This window comes from Acinonyx jubatus, chromosome B1 (genome assembly GCF_027475565.1).
Source record: "Acinonyx jubatus isolate Ajub_Pintada_27869175 chromosome B1, VMU_Ajub_asm_v1.0, whole genome shotgun sequence".
NCBI classification, from domain to species: domain Eukaryota; kingdom Metazoa; phylum Chordata; class Mammalia; order Carnivora; family Felidae; genus Acinonyx; species Acinonyx jubatus.
Window position 1 is genome coordinate 96,213,334 of NC_069382.1, and position 19,272 is coordinate 96,232,605.

The following is a 19,272-nucleotide window of genomic DNA, read 5'->3' on the forward strand; positions in this document are numbered from 1 at the left end:
ATATAAATATGACTAGGCTTTCTCTGGTTGATGAACATCATATCTGTACCTCATTCTACTGCTCATTTTACTTAGTCTGGAGATTGTTTCTTTTCTATTTCTATGGTATCCCATTAATCTGACAATTGGCAGCTCTAATGTTACTCACCCACATAACTTTTGTGATTCCCTTCCTCGTGAGCAGTTATTCTCACGGCCTGCTCTTGTATCACCAAACTAACAAATATTGCATTCTGCTTTGCATGTATCACTAGATGTTTTCCTGCCTGTTTCTCACTAGAAGACTTTTGTCTGTTTGTTTAGCACCAGGACAATGCCTTAGATGCCACTTTATTTTCATAGTGGTTTGCCTTGTGTTATGAATATATTCAAATAATACAAACAGAAAATGTATGTTGCTGATGTAATGAGGACAATACTAATTTACTTTAATTCAAGGATCTACATCCAAGTAAGTTATTTTGCTTAGGGCCATTTATTTTTCGTAAATCAACAAACACATGAACATACAACAGAACACGCACAGATTCAGGATAGTTAATCAGTCACTTAAGTCCCATTATGAACCTGGTCACTCATCTCTGACCATTTTTCTTCTAAAAAAGATACTTTTTTGTCTGTAATTTCAAATACATGACAATGAGATCTCCTTTTAAAGCTCCTTTTCTTCATTCAGTGCTTGTATGAGTTACAGAATAACAGAACCTTCCCTAAATGGTTGGTTAAACATGATAGAAGTTTATTTCTCATTCTGGGAAATCTGGATGTGAATAGCCCATGGCTGGTTTATAATTCTTGGCAGTCATATGGAACCCAGGCTGCTTCCAGCTTTCCTTCTGCCACTGCTAGTGTTTGGCCCCAAAACTCATGGACTGAGAATGATTTCTACCATCACTTCCATGCGGAGCCAGCTATATAATTTCTGGGGCACAGTGCAAAATAAAAACATGGAGTTCCTTTTTCAAAAAACAAGGAAAAGATGCAATGAATGGTACTAAATTATAAAGCCCCTTATTTCTTTTGCAGCTTCTCAGTTTCTCAGCTTCTAAATGAAGAAAAGTAAAAAATTTAAATTATTAGCATGAATTTTACCAGTCACCTTTATATCATGCAGTGCTAGTTTTAGATGCAAATATAAAGGCATTTACCTCATATATGTAGTCACCAAAAGGCATAATTCATATTCCACACCTCATACATCCAGAGTGGTGGAAATATTGCACAAAGCTAACTCAAATGTTTTTGTTTCATTTTAATATGTGAATAATCTACCAAAAATATGTACCTTCCTTCACATTACTGATGAAAGGAGAAAGAAGCATGGGTGCCTTACTCTTCTCTTTCCTTCCAAGTTATCATTTTCAGCCTGAATGTTTGGGTAACATGAGGAAGCGAGGAAGTGATACAAGTAAGAAAGTATAGGATAGGGTTCCATGGTTCTCAGTGCTTCTTAGAATGCTACTATCTTCCTAAATTTGAAGCAAGTTCTTCTACAAATACAAATGTATTCTCTTAGAACTGACAGCATTTCCTGCTTATTCAGTCAAACATGTAACATGTTTACCTTGAACTCACTTTGCATCTCACTGAGCTCCTACACAGCAGCCACTGAAGGGCACTGAGAATGCTATGTATGAGGAAACCATGAACATCTGAAACATATATCGCATGCACCTCCTCTGCTCAAACATCCTTCACTGTCCCACAGGACCTCACTTACAAAACATAAGTTCAAATATAAAATTAAAGATTTTATGAGGACTACACCAGGGAAATTAATCAAGCATATGGCCCTTCTGAGCATCAGATCCTATGTAATCACACTGTTTGAATGGCCATGGAGCCAATCATGTCTCCATATTTCACTTGCAGGAAAGATGGATGAAGGAGAAGATAAGGGGTGAAGAACCTGTGTCAGATTTCATTAGCTTTTTTCTTTTCTTTACTCTTTTCTTTTCTTTTTTTTTCTTTCTTTCTTCCCTTCCCTTCCTTTCCTTTCCCTTCCCTTTTCTTTATTCTTTTCTTTTTCTTTCTTTCTTTCTTTCTTTCTTTCTTTCTTTCTTTCTTTCTTTCTTTCTTTCTTTCTTTCTCTTTCCCTCATTCTTTGAGAAACTGTCACTTAACAATTCTATTCAAGTCCACAACTTTGATATGAGGCTACAACTAGCTTCAAGGGAGGCTGGGAAACATAACCTTTATTACAGGTAGCCATGAACTCAACTAAAGATGATAGGTTTGGAGACAGCTAAGTAACAATCTGTGCTATAAGGTTTCTTATGTCAAGACCCAAAATAGAGGGGAATTGGTCAAATATGATTATACCTTTTTGCTAGAAGTTTGTTTTCTTAATACCTTCTAAAATTTTAGGGCACCTGGGTGACTCAGTTGGTTAAGTGTCCAACTTCGGCTCAGGTCATGATCTCACAGTTCATGAGTTTGAATCCTGCATTGGACTCTGTGCTGACAGTGTGGAGCCTAGAGCCTGCTTCAGATTCTGTGTCTCCCTCTCTCTCTGTTCCTCCCCTGTTCACACTCTGTCTCTTGTTCTCCAAAATAAATAAACATAAATTTTAAATAAATTAAAATTAATTAAAATAAAATAAAAGAGAAAAAGTGAACATTCACTTTCTAGTTGTAGGCAGCTTATTAAAAGCAAAGAAAAATAACTATACATTATATTTTAATATTTTGACCCATAATACACATTTCTTTATGAGGAGACTCCATCCAATCTAATAATCTTCTAAGGTGATTAATTTATCTCAGAGTTTCTCCATTACTATTTAGAAATTTGGATTAAATTATAAAATCATCCCTTTAACCCTCACAATAATAACCTTTCAGGGTAGATATTATATGTCCATTTTGTATGAGAACAAACAGGACTTTGAGAGAATATGGAACCAGTACTACAGACAGCTTATTAGCTCTTGTATTTTATTTATTTACTTATTTTTCATTTTCCTAATGTTTATTTATTTTTGAGAGAGACAGAGACAGAGTGTAAGCAGGGGTGGGGCACAGAGAGAGGGAGACACAGAATCCAAAGCAGGCTCCAAGCTCTGAGCTGCCAGCACAGAGCCCAACATGGGGCTCGAACTCACAAACCGTGAGATCATGACCTGAGCCAAAGTTGAACACTTAACCGACTGAGCCTCCCAGGTGCCCCTTAACTCTTGTATTTTAATGTCCTTTCTCTCTTTATTCAGTTTTTACTTCATATGTCACTTTCTCAAAGAGATATAGAGATACAGAGAGACAGAATCTGTATAATTTTGTGAAAGTTCAGTACCCTGAAAGAACCAGCGTATCTGAGTTCTAGATATATTTATCTTAGTGGATAGCTGTAGTATTTTAGAAAATTGTTTTAATCCATATGAGTATAAATTTCTCATTTTTAGTTAAGGACTTTGAGACCATTAATTTTCAATTTATGATCTATGGAATTCTTGTCTCAAAGGTCTGTGAGTTTTAATTTACATTTCATTTTTAATATACAATTATCACTCATGTCAGTGTTCTGGAAAGTGGCCAAGAATATTGAATTAGCAAATATTAAATTTAAATACTAATAACTCATTGACTCATTCTGGTAGATACCATTTTCTTTCTTTTATCAAAGAGAAAAATGGATTCAGAAATGTTAGGTTACTTGTCTGAGGCCACCCAACTCCCAAGTCTCAAGAGTTGAGACTCAAACCCCTCTTGCTGGCCCTGGAACAGGAGCTTCTTGCACTACACTGTGCCACCTCCTACTGTCTCCTTCCTCTGCTCTTCTCTGGATGAGAGCTGAAACAAGCAGGCAGACATCTTCTTGTTTGGCTTCAGGTGGGAATGGGCACGTTAGGTGACTTTTTTTTTTTTTTTGCAGCTCTGCACATGTCCGGAAATGACATGAAAGTGCATTGAGTATTAATTTGGAGATTATAAATAAATTTTAGCAAGTAGATGAATTTGCAAATATAGATTCTAAAAATAATCAGGGTCAACTGTATTAACTTTAAAAATAATTATGAAACAGTATGAATAATCATTGTGTTATAGCTCATGTTAATACAGTGATAAACACCATCTGCATTTCAATGCAAATATGAGTATATATTTTGTGTTCTTGAAAATGTGTCAACTCTGCATTTCTCATTCTCTCAATCTCTCATTCTCTTTCCCTCTTAATGTATGCCTGTGCATGTCCACTAATATAAAAATGTACTAGGAGTACATTATCTCCAGCATATGCATGCCTTCCTCAATTAAATGTCAGGCAAGACTCAGATTCATCTGTTTGTTGCATGTTCTTGTCATGGTGTAAGGGGCAATAGCAGTAAGTTGAGGGGAGGAAGAGGTATGTGAGTTGAGAGTCTCTCATAGATCTGACCTGATGCTGAGGGGGAGGAAGTGGGGCAAGAAACTCTCCATAAAAGGATGAGTAGCATTTAATGAAGGACAAAGAGGGAAGAAAAGGGCTCTCAACAATGGGAACAACATGGAAAAGACCCTCTGGTGATGTGAGTCTAATGTGTAGGAAGAGAGTAAAGAAGGTGGGTAATACTGAGCACAGACAGCTGGAGAAACAGGCAAGGGCAAGGGCATACAGAGCCTTGCAGGTCTTTATCCAAAGAGCAATAGAAAGATAACATGTGTTCTAGGCAGATGGCACCAAGTTCAAATATGTTTTTTCAAAAGTTCAGTCATATGCTAAGGGATCAAAGAGGGGCAAGAGTGGTTTTGGAAAGATTGGTTAGAACGTTATTTCAGTAAATCAAAGAAGTGATCATGGGAGCTTGGACTAAGGACAAGTGGAGTAGATGAACTAAAATTGAGTTAGTGCATATAATTGATTTGTACATGATTTGATTATATTATCACTTGAATTAAATATAAATATCTTTCAGAGGAGTAAATATTTTCTTGGTAAATACTTACATGTATTAGGCAAGAAGTAATTTCTATATAAAATTTTTTATAATTCCCACTTTATTTTTTTTTGAGTATAGTTGCCACAATGTTACATTAGTTTCAGGTAATGAATTTGACAAATCTGTACATTATGATATCTATGTTCACCACCAAGTGTAGCTACCATCTGTCCTGTTACATTGCTATCACAGTATCATTGACTTCATTCTTTATGTTGTGCCTCTTGTTCCTGTGAGTTATTCATTCCATAACTGGAAGCCTATAGGCTACCAGAAAATAAAAAGAGAATTAAAAGTATAAATGATGATTTTTGTCATCAACAGAATATCTTTAATGTTAGGAGCCATTTGGCTATTTGTGGTATTGATATGAGGACGTGGGGAGTCTATAAAAGTGATGTAACAGTAGTTACAAAAAGCTAATCTCAAGTAAGATCTATTTTTTTAAATTTGTAAAATAATTCTATGTGTGTCATATCTATGTGTTTAATTAAATGTGTCCATCTCTTACATACTATTTGGTAGAACTGAAAGTTAATGATAGTCATTTATCAATAATATACTATAAACAAAAAGTTTGGGAATTATTATATTAGCTCCTAATGGGCGTACTATTTTTAAAGTTAAAAGAGTGACCTTAAAATGGTAACAATTTTATGGTCAGATTTCTCTCCAGCTTGTTTAGGATTATTTTTCTTAAAATATCACTAAGCCTGCTTGGCATAATACTGCCATGTGAACCTTGACAGTTCCGGTCAGATTATTAATATTTCCTGTGTTTTCTTAGCAGGAGGTTTAACAACCTAAAGAAGGTTATGGCAGGCATGGACTCAGCTCACTTTGCTCCACACTCTGTGTAGTGACTATGCATCCCATTTAAGACCCTAAAATAGAACATAACTTACATTGTTACTTATAGGTTTTTTTTTTATTTTTCTTCTTTTTTCTTTTTTTTTTTTTTAATGTACCATTGCAACATCTTCTTTTTAGACTAGAAATACAGGAAGATTCCTGATTCACTCTGAAGACAAAAGCACACTCCATCTCAGCATATCTAGCAGATGTTCTCTTCATAGGCAGAGAAAAAACATGGCAAGTTACTGTATCCAGCTGGTTCCTAAATCATTCTGAAATTCTCCCTGTCTACTCCCAAAAGATGTAAATTGGCCCATAAAGAGAACAGCAGGCAACATGACTATAAATAAAGGCCACAAAAGAACTCCTATTGCAGGAAGAAACTAATGGAAACTAGGAAAAAATGACCATTGTTTGAGTAAAGTAGGTAAATTAAGACCTCTCTATGAATTTACTGCTATATACGAAGGGTTCAATATTCATCAGTCAGGAAATATTTATCATTTACTTCTTTCTTTCTCTCTTAATCTTACATTGCTTTTATTTCCCAATTTTCCAGATCCTTATTTTGACTTTGTCAAAGGGTCTGCAACAATGAAGTGCAGTGAGTAATTGCTATGGGCAGAGATTTTAAAATTAAGATGCAATTCCTGAAGTTCTGTGGACAGAACTTAGAAGTCATTGCTCTCTACTGGATGGCTCAGTTGGTTGAGCATCTGCTTCTTGGTTTCAGCTCAGGTCATGATCTCACGGTTCATGAGTTCCGTTCCACATCGGGCTCTGTGCCAAGAGTGCAGAGCCTGCTTGGGATATTCTCTCTCTCTCTCTCTCTCTCTCTCTCTCTCTCTCTCTCTCTCTCTCCCACTCTCTCTATGCCTTTCTGCTGCTCTAGCTCTCTCTCGAAAAAAAAAAAAAAAAAAGGAAGTCATTACTCCCATCCTCACAACAAGAACAAATGTGAACAAACTGAAAATCAACAACTCTTCTTAGATGAGAGAATTGAGCTCGTAGGGTAAATGTCCTGGACACCAGAGAGACAGATGCAGAGAATCACAGCTTATTGGGAGGAAAAAGAGCCTGGGATCAGAAGCCTAAAGCTGAAGGTAGTATCAGCAGAAACACATTACACTGTAATTGACAAATTGCTGGAGGCTTACTGTGGATTAGATCCAAAGGAGCTTCATTTGTGGTCCTCGACAGTTTCCTAAGTTTTACTTCCAGGCTTCCTACCTGTTTCTCACTGCGAAGATCTGAGAAAAACCCTTTGCACTGAAAGCAAGGAGAGGGGGGAAAGTAACCATTTCAAAACAAGGCTAGAGCTTTCTGTTTTCATTAATTAGGCCTGTACTCAAGAGAAACTATTTTACCACAACCTTACCAACTAAGGTTTAACCAGTGCCTAACCAACCTGGAGGAAAGAGAATTCCAGCCTACCCTAGCTTTAATGTGAAAGAAGAAAGATTTTCTTTTTTTTAACGTTTATTTATTTTTGAGACAGAGAGAGACAGAGCATGAATGGGGGAGGGTCAGAGAGAGGGAGACACAGAATCGGAAACAGGCTCCAGGCTCTGAGCGGTCAGCACAGAGCCTGACGCAGGGCTCGAACTCACGGACCGCGAGATCGTGACCTGAGCCGAAGTTGGCCGCTTAACCGACTGAGCCACCCAGGCGCCCCAAAGAAGAAAGATTTTCAACTCAAGCTCACTAGAACACTAAGACCTAATCATCAGAGTGTAGGATGCTTCCCCCACACTTGTTCTTTGCATCAATAAGGCTCGTATTTACTAATAGGAGATTATAGCTAAAATTACCCTCAGGCCCTATTTTAGGACTCTACAGGAAAGCCAAAAGACAACAGTGGAAACAAAAAAGAATACTAGAGAAAATTGTAGCTTCTGACGCTCTAGCTACAGCAACCAGCAAACATAGCCTAACTCCTCGCCAGAAAAACACAAAACATCACACATTAGGCGTATTTACCTTAGTTCTTTACTCCCAATGTATCATGTCTGGCTTTCAACAAAAAGATATAAGGCATGGTAAAAAAGCAAAACACACACTCTGAAGCGACAATGTAGCTATCAGAACCAGACTCATCTATGGCAAGGATGTTGGGATAACCAGATCAGAAATTTAAAATATCTATGTTTAATAATGCTAAGAATTCTAATGGAAAAAATGGGTGACATGCAAAAACAGATAAGAAATAAAAACAAAGGGATGGGAATTCTAAGAAAGAATACAAAGGAAGTGCCCCTGAGGATCAGACTGAGGGTTTTCTTGCAGGTGGGTGGCAGGAGCTCAGGAGCAAAGTACCAATGGCAGCAAGTTGGAGTGACGGTAAGACTGGCATGTAGAAAGTTTCTTTCCCTCTTTGCCTGAATTTTAGTTAAAAGGAGTGCAGCCAAAACTGTAACCAAAGGAAGCATCATGCTTCCAGAAGAATCTCAAGGAAAGGTATTGCAAGCAACAGAAGAAGCTGTTGGATTGGGCTCTATAGGAAAGGGTGGAAAAAAATTTTAAAATAAAGGAAAGGGTGGAGAGAGTTAACCAGTTAGCATGAAAATTGGAGATAAAATTCTTCTCCCAGAATATGGAGGCACCAAAGTAGTTCTAGGTGACAAGAATTCTTATTTAGAGATGGTGACATTCTCAGGAAGTATGTAGACTGAAATAAATCATTATTGAAATGGTATCAAGTGAAGCTGCCTGTTCCAGTGAAGTTGTGAAATCTTTCATCATGTCAATAATTTCCATGTCTCTCTTTCATAATAAACTAATAGTATCCAAACTAAAAAAAAAAAAGATGTTAAAATTCAAAAACATTCTTTGATGGTTCATCAGTAGACTGGGCACAGCTAAGAAAGAATCACTGAGCTTGCCACAGATATATCAACAGAATCTTCCCAAATGAAACCTCAAAGGAAAAAAAAATAAACAGAATATCCGTGAACTGTGGGCAATTATGAAAGGTTTAACTATACCAGAAAGACAGAGAATATCAAAAAGAGAAAAAGAAATAGAAGAAATACTTGAAATAATAATGTTTGAGAATTTTAAAAAATTAGTAAGAGACTTTAACTACAGATCCAGGAAACTCAGAATACACAGGATAAATGCCAAACAAACAAACAAACAAACAAACAAAAAACAACTAAACCTGGCTATATCATAGTTTAAATTGCAGAAAATCAAAGCCAAAGAGAAAGTCTTGAAAGATGTGGTAGGGGGACAGTGGGTAAGGGTAAACTTTAACTATAGAAGAGGGAAAGAATTCCATTGTGGAATGGCTGGGTGGTTCAGTTGGTTAACTGTCTGACTCTTGAATTTCGGCTCCAACTACGATCTTATGAACTAATGAGATTGAGCCCTGCATGGGGTTTCCATGCTGACAGCACAGAACCTGCTTGGGATTCTCTCCCTCTCCTGCTCTGCTCCTCTCCCCCTACCTTAAAATAAATAAAATAAATTAAAAAAATAAGAATCATGTTGGAATTCAGAAACTATGCAAGGAAACAAAATGGGGTGAAATATTTCAAGTATTAAATATAAAATGTTAATAAATTAAAAAGTCACCAACCTAGTATTCTGAATCTACCAAATTATCCTTCAGAAGTGAAGGTGAAATAATGACTTTCTCAGACAAACAAAACTGAGTGAACTTGTCACTAGTAAAATTGCCTCGCAGAAAACATTAGAAGTTCTTCGGAGAGAAAGAAAACTATAAGTCAGAAACTTGGATAAACATAAATAAAGGAACAATGTTGAAGAAGGAATAAATGAAGGCAAATAAAAAGCTTTTCTTTTTCTTATTTTGAATGTAATAATAATTCAATATATAGAAATAATGTATTTGATGATTATAGCTTATGGATATGTGAAATGAATGACAGCAACACTATAAAATTTGGATACAAGAATAGAGAATACTCAGTTACAAGGTACTTGCACTAGCTGTGGAGTAGAATAGTGTTATTTAAAAGTGGACTTGAAGTAGTTGTAAATGTCTATTGCATACCCTAGGGTAACCACTTTTTTAATATAAAAATATAATAACATGTTGTGAATATTTCATTTTGGTGTAATCCCAACAGGGTAATTTGCTTTTGTTTCCCTTGCTGAGGAGACATATCTAGAAAGATGCTTCCACAAGTGGTGTCAAAGAAATTACTGTTTATGCTTTCTTCTAAGAGTTTTATGATTTTAGGTTTCACATTCATGTCTTTAATCTACTTAGAGTTTATTTTTGTGTATGGTATAAACGAGTGATCCAGTTTTATTCTTTTGCATGTGCACAGAGAAGGAGGTCATCAACAAAACAAGGCAACCTACTAAATGGGAGGACATATTTGTAAATATTATACCTGATAAGGGGTTAATAACCACAATATATAAAGAACTTATATAACTCAACACCAAAAGTCCAAATAATCTGATTGAAAATGGGCAGAGGACCTGAATACACATTTTTTTCCAAAGAGGACATTCAAATAGTCAACAGACACATGAAAAGATCTCACTAATCAACAGGGAAAAAGGAACTCTCATGCACTGTTGATGCAATGAATGGGAATACAAATTGGTGTAGCCATTGTGGAAAACAGTCTGGAAGTTTCTCAAAAAATTAAAAATAGAGTTAAGATGATCCAGTAATTCCACTACTGGGTATTTACCCAAAGAAAATGAAAATGTGAATTCAAAAAGATATGTGTACCCCTATGTCTATTATAGCATTATTTATAATAGTCAAAATATGGAAGCAACCCAAGTGCCCTCCATAGGTGACTGGATAAAGAAGATAGATAGATTAGGTACTGGAATATTATTTAGCTGTAAAAAAGAATGAGAAATTGCCATTTGCCACAATGTGGATAGAGGGTATAATGCTAAGTGAAATAAGTTACAGAGAGACAAATACCATATGATTTCATGGAATTTAAGAAACAAAAAAGTTAAAAATAAATGAAAGAGAGAAACAAACAGAAAAACAGACTCTTAAATACAGAGAACAAGATGATAGTTGCCAGAGGGGAGGTAGGTGAAGAGATGGGTGAAATAGTTATATGGGATTAAGAGACACTTATCGGAATGAACACTAAGTAATACACAAAACTGTTGAATGACTATATTATACATCTGAAACAACTATAGCACTGTATGTTAATTATACTTCAATAATTTTAAAAAGGAATTCTAGTCTGTAGCTTCTTGAGGATTTATTTCCCTTCTGTTTCTGAAATTATATATTTCTTCTGGTGTCAAATGTTTTTCTCATGGGTAAGCAGTCATATTGCAAGTTTTTTGTTGTTTTTTTTCAAATGCCTGCTAATTTCTGGATTTGTATTTGTATTTAAGAAAAAGAGAACAAAACTACCAGGAAATAATGTATGAATATAGGACTGGTTTAATATCATTTGGAATTTCTAAGTGAGAAGGCTTTATCCTGAGGTACTAGCATTCTCAATATCTGCCTTTGTTCTCCCAAGATGATTTATTCACTCTCTTTATGAAAGAACACACCAAGATATTTCCTAGATAAATAGCAAGAAATTAAAAAAACTATGGTGATAAAGATGCTAAGGCTAGACTTTTTTATTTACGCTCCTTTTCAGTTCTACTCTTTCAACATGCAAATTATACCCACTGTCTTTGAGTTATCAGACTCTTGGCAGATAACATCACATCTGACTATTTTTTCCTTTGTGCATAATCAAGACTATTTTTCTACTGTTGTATTTTGTCCATTAACCACTCGTCCATCTGATTATATATATATATATATATATATATATGATATATATATATATCATATATATCAGATATATATATCTGATATATAAATATATATGTACATATTTCCAGAAATTTGTGCAAGGCTCACATTTATTGATGTCCTTTCTCCTATTTTCTTTATAATTAGGGATTATGGCTTTTGGATTTCCTTACTATCTTTTCAGTTGGTTATCAGATAGAAGGAGATAAATGGAGTATTTTATCATGTTTACACCATCTTCAAATGGTGATACTGTATTTTGTTCAAGAAGAAAAACTTTGGTAACTAAACAAAGCAACTAAAGGTTAGTGGTGTAATTTAATTAAAAGGAAACATTCTGCTTCCACAACATAATTTCTTCCTTCAAATAATTCAGTCAAATGAATCATTCATTTTGCACATTTTATATAAAGGAATGAATGGATAAATGGATAAAAAATAAAATAAAAAGAAAGACTGAAACCCATGGTTTCTAATTCTAAATCCTATGCTATTTCTTTTAGTTGGTGACATTGAATGTTTTATTCAAAGCAAACAGGTAAACAAAATAGCTTTCAGTTCTACCATCTCGCTAAGCCAAAAAAAAAAAAAAAAAAGGAAAATAAATTGTGGCTAAATTAAATTAGATGCAAAGATTCAGTATTGATTCTTTGGAGATAATTAATCAGAGAAGAACTTATGAAGCTGTTTAAGTGTAAAGATTTGCAAAGAGGCATCTGCTTGGTAGCAGAAGACTACAACTTGTAGAAAACTTGTATTGTTTTCAATACAATTATTGAAAACACACACACCTACACATTCACTCACTGCAAGTATTTTTTTGCAATGCATTGTAAGTCTGGTGAATCTGTGTTCCCCAATGTAGTATATCCATTCTCTGAGATGGAAATTATTAGTTAAGGCAACTTCATATTCCTTCCACTCCCCAAAGTTTTTCCTCAAGGGAGTAACAAAAAAATGTATGATAATAAGCCTGGGGAGGAGGTGTAAAGATCATGAATTGATAGATGGACTGAAATTTATTGTTTACATTTTATATAAAGAGGAATGAAATAGGGAATATATACAATTTTGAGACTTTATAGGGTACATTATCACAGGGTACTGGAGCTAGAAAAATGAAAATGAATAGGATATATAAATGTAGATAATAGTAAACTGTGCTATTTTACCAAATATTTTAAAGGCATTTCAGGGAAATCTGAAGAAAGTAGAATATGTGGGTGCCAGTTTTGGTGAAAAAGAAAAAAAAAATAAACCTGGACTTAACATCTAAAGATACGTGTCTGATTCCCAATGTTCCTGTTTGCTATTTGCTTCAGAGTAAGTCATAATGTTTCTGAGTTTGACATCCACTTCTATATCATAACAGAATATGTAGTACTTTCCCCTTGTCAATGTGAAATTAAAGTTTTCCAATGTATAGAAGCATTTTATAAAATATTATGTATATTCTAAGTTTTATTCATACTTGCAAAGTATGTGTGTCAGCTGGCCTGAATTGATTGCATGCTTGACTCTTGTCCAAACCATGAAACTATGGAACAAATGATTTCTAGTCTGTCAACATTGTTTAGCAGTAATAGTAAATTTTATAGTATCTGGTTTTTATGGAGCCTAAGGGTAGGGGGAGTTCAACAGTTGGGGCTGGTGACATAGACAGAATAACCATACATGTCTACATAAGCTGTTCACCATAGAGCTCTTCAGCACAAGCAAAATTCGGGCTTCCTGGTACCTAGGTCTCTTGCTGATGGTTCAAGGTCAGATGAAAACACACATCTTTCTTTTTTGATCTGGCCCAGTTGTGGGATGATTGATAAAAAAAAATTGAGTTAAACAAAAAAAAAACTGAGTTAATCAAAATTTAAGGTTGAGATTCTCATAAAATTTTCAAGTAGGGTGATCAAGGATTTCGTTTCTACACAAATCTGAATATCAAAAGAAAGTATATAGTGAACATGGATAAGGTCCCTTAGCCAAATATTGTAGAATGACAAAAGAGTCCAGGAGATTGCCAAGGGGAATTTTACAAATTTTAGAAGACAAGAGAAGAATCTTTTAACAAAAAGAGAGGGCTCACTTATCCTGGGTATGGTGATCATTGGTACCTTAATTATGGAAACCCCTGCATCATCAGGCTTGAAATTATAGCCAAAAACTTAAATCAAGGCCAGAGCATATAACATAAACATATCAACTCACCTCTTACTAAAATAGAGAATTGGTAAGTTGTTCTCAGATGAGTGTCAACAGAAAGGTGAGAGTAGGGAGGACAGTTGGCCCCCAAGGTATCCACACCATTCTCCTGTCTGCCTAAAGGAAAAATTGAAAAAACAAACAAACAAACAAAAACCAGCAAATAAAAAACAGAAGACAATTGGTCATTCTCCAGTTTCAAAACCATTTCAAGCTTGTTTTCTTGTTTAGCACTTCTGCCTTCAATGTTTTTAAATCTTCAACTTGTTATTTCTTGTTCCTCACTGTGCAATTCTGTCAACCTGAGCAGTGCATACTTACACTCCAGGTTATGGTAAGAGCTTCACCATCCCCACTTCCTCTGTGTTGGTACAGGTTGCTGCCTGGTTAACACATTGCCTGCCTTCCTTTCTTCCTATCACTCCCACCTAGAGAACAATATTGGACACCCACAGTGCAAAGATACAGGTCAACCAAATGAAGGAGGATAAGGGGTTACCACACAGTGAAACACATAATGCTCTCACTTATGTTTCCCACATGTGAAATCTGTCCTTTAAAGACCTGACTTAATGCACATGCTTGTATTGTTTAAGTCATAACATTCTCCACTTTTCATTTTTTTATTTTCTTAGTTTTCGAAACTAGCATAAGGATGTTATAACACACCATATGCACATTATTACCCTCACTGTAGGTGTCTATTGATAGTATGCATTCTTCTATGATTCTAGAATGGAGCAGAAATATTGTGGTTAATATATAATCTCATTGTAACTGAGGAAAATATTGTAAAAAGATTTTATACTATTCATCTGCAGATTAATGTTTCCTGTGTTTTAAAAGGCATGTTACCCAGCAGCAGATGAATGGTATAAAATGTTTAATTAAAGTCAGTCATAGCCTGCTGGCAAGAAATGACCTTACCTTCAACTCAAAACTCGGACCCAAAGCATCTATTGTTTTCATTTTAAAGGAATTCAATGAAGAATATTATTTCTTGGCTTCATCAAAAGAAATTTATTGAGTGCTTACTATATGCAAGTATTTGAGGGGACTAGGCACTGGGGAGTTTCAAACATGAATATGAAAGCATTATGTCTAGAAGAAGCTCTCAGACTGGTTGTCCAGACAAGCATATGCCACAAACTGTGGTGTATGCCATACCAAGGTAAGTGATACTATAGAGACAAGAGAGTCATGTTGAGGATGTGGAGGGAAGATCTCAGCAATGCTTTCGCTAACATGGTATATATCAGATGATATATACAGAAATGATTTTATTCCAAATAGAAAATAGGTAGGAAACAAACAGTCACGTAAGTAAATCTGCCTGGTACTTTGCAGTGCTGAGCTCATGGCTGATCTCTGATTACTTACCGAACCTCTTCCTCTTGGACATCCTGATCTCATGAATGACAGCACCCCTAGGGAATTTTCCCAAGTCAGAAATTTAGCAAGCCTCCTTGATACTTCATTTTGAATTATTTCCACACAAAATTATCTGTCACCAAATCCCATCAATTTTACCTTTAAGTATTTCTCAAAAATTTCCCTTCCTTTTTAAACCTAACCCTCTGCCACTACCTAGCTCCAGACAATTCTAATTCCTCATCCTCGCTACTTAAAACAGGCTCTTAATCAATCTCTCCGTCTTTAATCTATTCCTAGCCATAATTTAACTTCTACATTGGAGCCAGAATGAACCTTAAATTGCAAATATAAGTGTGTCATTATCCCACTCAAAATCCTTTAATGACTTTCTAATGCCTTCAAGGCTCCATTTCACTCTTTGATCTGATAGAAAAGGCCCTTTGTGATTCGGCTCCAACTTCTCAACTTCATGTTATTTACTCACTACTTTTCAGTGTGTAGAGTCCCATGCTCTTCAGTCTTCAAATCAGTCTCTGTCTCTCTTTCCTTCTTTCTCTTTCTTTCAACACACACACACACACACACACACACACACACACACACACACACACACGTGCATGTCCCATTTCTACACCTCTGTATCTGTTCATTTACCCAGAACACCATCTCTCTTGCCATTTCACTTAGATGACTCATGCTTTAAGACTTAACTGTTCTTCACAGACAGCACCTTTTCTGGCATTTGGACCCCTGAAACTTACCTCTAAGTTATATGCTCCTTCTATATGTCTTCATAGCACATTTTTCATACTTCTGCCATAACACATATCACAGTGTATAACAATTTGTTTTTTTTACTTGGTTGTCATGATTAATCTGAGAGTATTGTCATATTAAGATTTTTTTGTTTTAGTTTTTATCTCTAGCGCTTCATCCATTATTTCACATAGTAAATATTAAGCATCTTAAGTACTAATGAAAGAATAAGTGAGCCAATAAAAGGATGAAAGTGGTTACCTGTTTTTGTTTGCTCTAAACCTTTTCTTTGGGACCTAACTTTGTTCCATTGTTGGAATTGTATATCACAGTCCTTCATTTTCTAGATATAGAGATAAGCATGGAGTCCAATCTGTTTTACATGGGAGATGTCAACAGATCCTTGATGACCACTTATTAGAATATTTTAGTAATAGTCAAGCATCAGAGATGTTAAATTAAAATTTAGATGATTTAATAAAGGGGAGTTTGGGAGAAATTTAGCTTGGTTGTTGTAGTAGGGACTGGCTCTTACCTACCCAGAGACTATTCACCATGCCATCCATGTTGACTCACTTCAATTTTATTTAGGTACCCAACCTCTCCCACATGATTTAGACTTAAATTCCTATTAGTCTGAGCCAATCATGCAGTTCAGTTTCACTATCAGTGATTTGTTAAGAGGTCAAGGTAATATGAGGAAATATCTCTTGGACAGTTTCTGAGAAAGACTGTATGCTCTTACTTAGGAAGAAGGTGTCCTTTTACATGAGGTAGAGGGTTTTGCCTCTTTCATGTTTCTCCTGGAATGGTGACAGTCACCCTGAAATGAAGTACAACAGCCTGAGGCCACGGCCACACATTCAGAATGGCAGAGTGAATAGATTCAAAAGAAGTGCATTTTGATGATTATATTAAGTTGCTGAATTAACTGCCTTGCTTCACACAATGCTGAGAATCCTTGTTATATAAGATGGTAAATTGTCCTTATTGTTTACTCCAGATGAAATGTGATTTTATGTTACTTGTGGCAATAGTCATCTTAATTGATAATGATAATATTAAATTATTCAAAGTGATGAAATTAGTAATCATGTTTAACTGGGGGTTGTAATTTTTTTTCTGTTGGAATCACAAATTTAACTGTTCAAATATTTTTATAACCTTCCCTTTTCTCAAAATCCAGTCCAATTACTTGAATGTTAAGTAAAACAAACAAAAGTTAGTAATATATATAAAATGACAGGGTATGAAGTGTAGAGAACTAAACTTAGTCATCTGATAAATGTGTGATACATTAAGATTTGATAGAGGTTTCAAATATATATTTGAGGAAACATGATCATAATCCAGGCTTCTCATACAATATTCAACTTGAGCTATAGTACATAATCTCACTTCACTAAAATATGAATTTAAGATGAAGTATCACAAAGCAATCGAAAGTAGTATGACTGAGGAAATATAATTTTCCAAATACTAGTAAATTATTGACTATGTCATTTCATTTTTATTTTAAATATGTAATAAATATCACATATATTTACATATTATTAATTAATCAGGGCAAAAGGAAACAGTATTTCATGTATAATAATAATTGCTTAAAGTAAATTTGCTTTATACCTGAAACAGTGATATCTATATCTATATCTATATCTATATCTATATCTATCTATCTATCTATCTATATCTATATCTATATCTATATAATGTTGAACATAAACATTAAATTAGTTTTATAGAAACAAATATATAAATTGGGATAATTACCAATTGGTAGTATGTTATTTTCTAGGAAGTAAGGAAACTAATAATCATTGGAACCAAAATAATCACCTTTGAAATACTAATGATTTTCCATTTATGTGCTGAATGAGTTCAGAAATATTAAGGACAATGTTGATTTTGGTGACCAGTAGCCAAATCATGAGTTAAACCCAGGTTTGTCTACCTCCAAAACTTATGTACTTTCCATCTATACTCCACCATGTGGTATTAGGTGGGACATCTATTGTTTAGTATGATCAGTAAGAACTTAATTTATCCTCTCTTGATAGACACTTTCTTTGCTAATATTGTAGCAAGAGTACAAGTCATTATGGCTTATTACAAAGTTGCATTCACAAATCATGACAGCACAGAGTTCATTTTGGAAGAAACTCATTTGGCCTGGAGAAAGGCAAACCATTAAGTGTTGATTAGAAAGTGGTTGAGACATGGAAAATTATAATGAAATACTACACGGCATTTAAATAATTTTAATAATCATTATTCCATGTATGCAAGAATAAAGATAGCTAGTACATTTATCCTATACCAAATATTTCACTTTCAATTTCTTAAGATATTTCATCATGATAAGATGTTGAACTTTATACCAAAATGTCAGTTAAGAAAATTATTTGCTATAAAGAAAGTTTTCTATAACACATATTTTTCCATAAAACCATAAAATAAAGAAAACTGCACATGTTGAATTTTTAACTTAAGTTATATTATTATACTTTTTGTTGTACTTAAACGGTTGGAAAACAGAACATGATTAATATAGACTTTTGTTTAAAGATGGAAGATTGAGCCCATATACTTATCTTGATTTATATATATTACAAAAGGGATTTTTTTACATATCTGAAAGTTTTGTGAATTTATAGAAAATAAAAAGTAAGTGGCATTGGAAGTAGACTGTAGTAAAATTGCAAAATTCTGGCTTACATTCTTTAGATTCTATAGTGACCATGAGGGTAATTAATGACATTCCTGTGGAATGCTTCTTTTTTTCATCTGTGAAAATCAGTCCCCTAATAATCAGTGATTCACCATTGATTATTTACTAATTTACTGTGATTGTAAACACAGAAAGAAAAATAAGTTTCAGCAAAATTAATTAATTAATTAAAAAGTTCACTTATAAATATATTGAGATTGATATAGATGTGACACATCTATGAAAAGACCTCCAGGCAGACCCTACAGTGAATATTTTTGTGCCTCACTGCCAATTTTAGATCCTACAGGTTCCTAGTTTCATTTTTCTTTAGTCTTAAGATAAAATGCATTATATTTAATCTGCTATGATTCAAAGCTTGAACGATGCTTTCTTTATTTTTTTAGGTTTATGTATTTTGAGAGAGAGAGAGAGAGAGAGAGCGAGCACAAGTAGGGTAGGGTCAGAGACAGGGAGAAAGGGTCCCAAGTGGCCTCTGTGCTGGCTGTGTACAGCTCAGTCTTACAAGCCATGAGATTATGATCTGAGCCAAAACCAAGAGTCCAACACTTAACCAGCTGTGCCACCCAGGCACCCCAAAAGCTTGAACCATGCTTTCAAGATTAGCGTTTTTGAAATCTGTCCATGAATCACAATCAAGTGGAATTTAATTCTGGAATTTAATCCTG

The 19,272-nt window shown here is 34.7% G+C and overlaps 1 pseudogene; it reads left to right on the plus strand.

The window, feature by feature from the left end:
* The first annotated feature begins 7,273 nt into the window (after positions 1 to 7,273).
* On the plus strand, positions 7,274 to 8,576 carry LOC128314235 (10 kDa heat shock protein, mitochondrial-like; annotated as a pseudogene).
* The last annotated feature ends 10,696 nt before the right edge of the window (positions 8,577 to 19,272 follow it).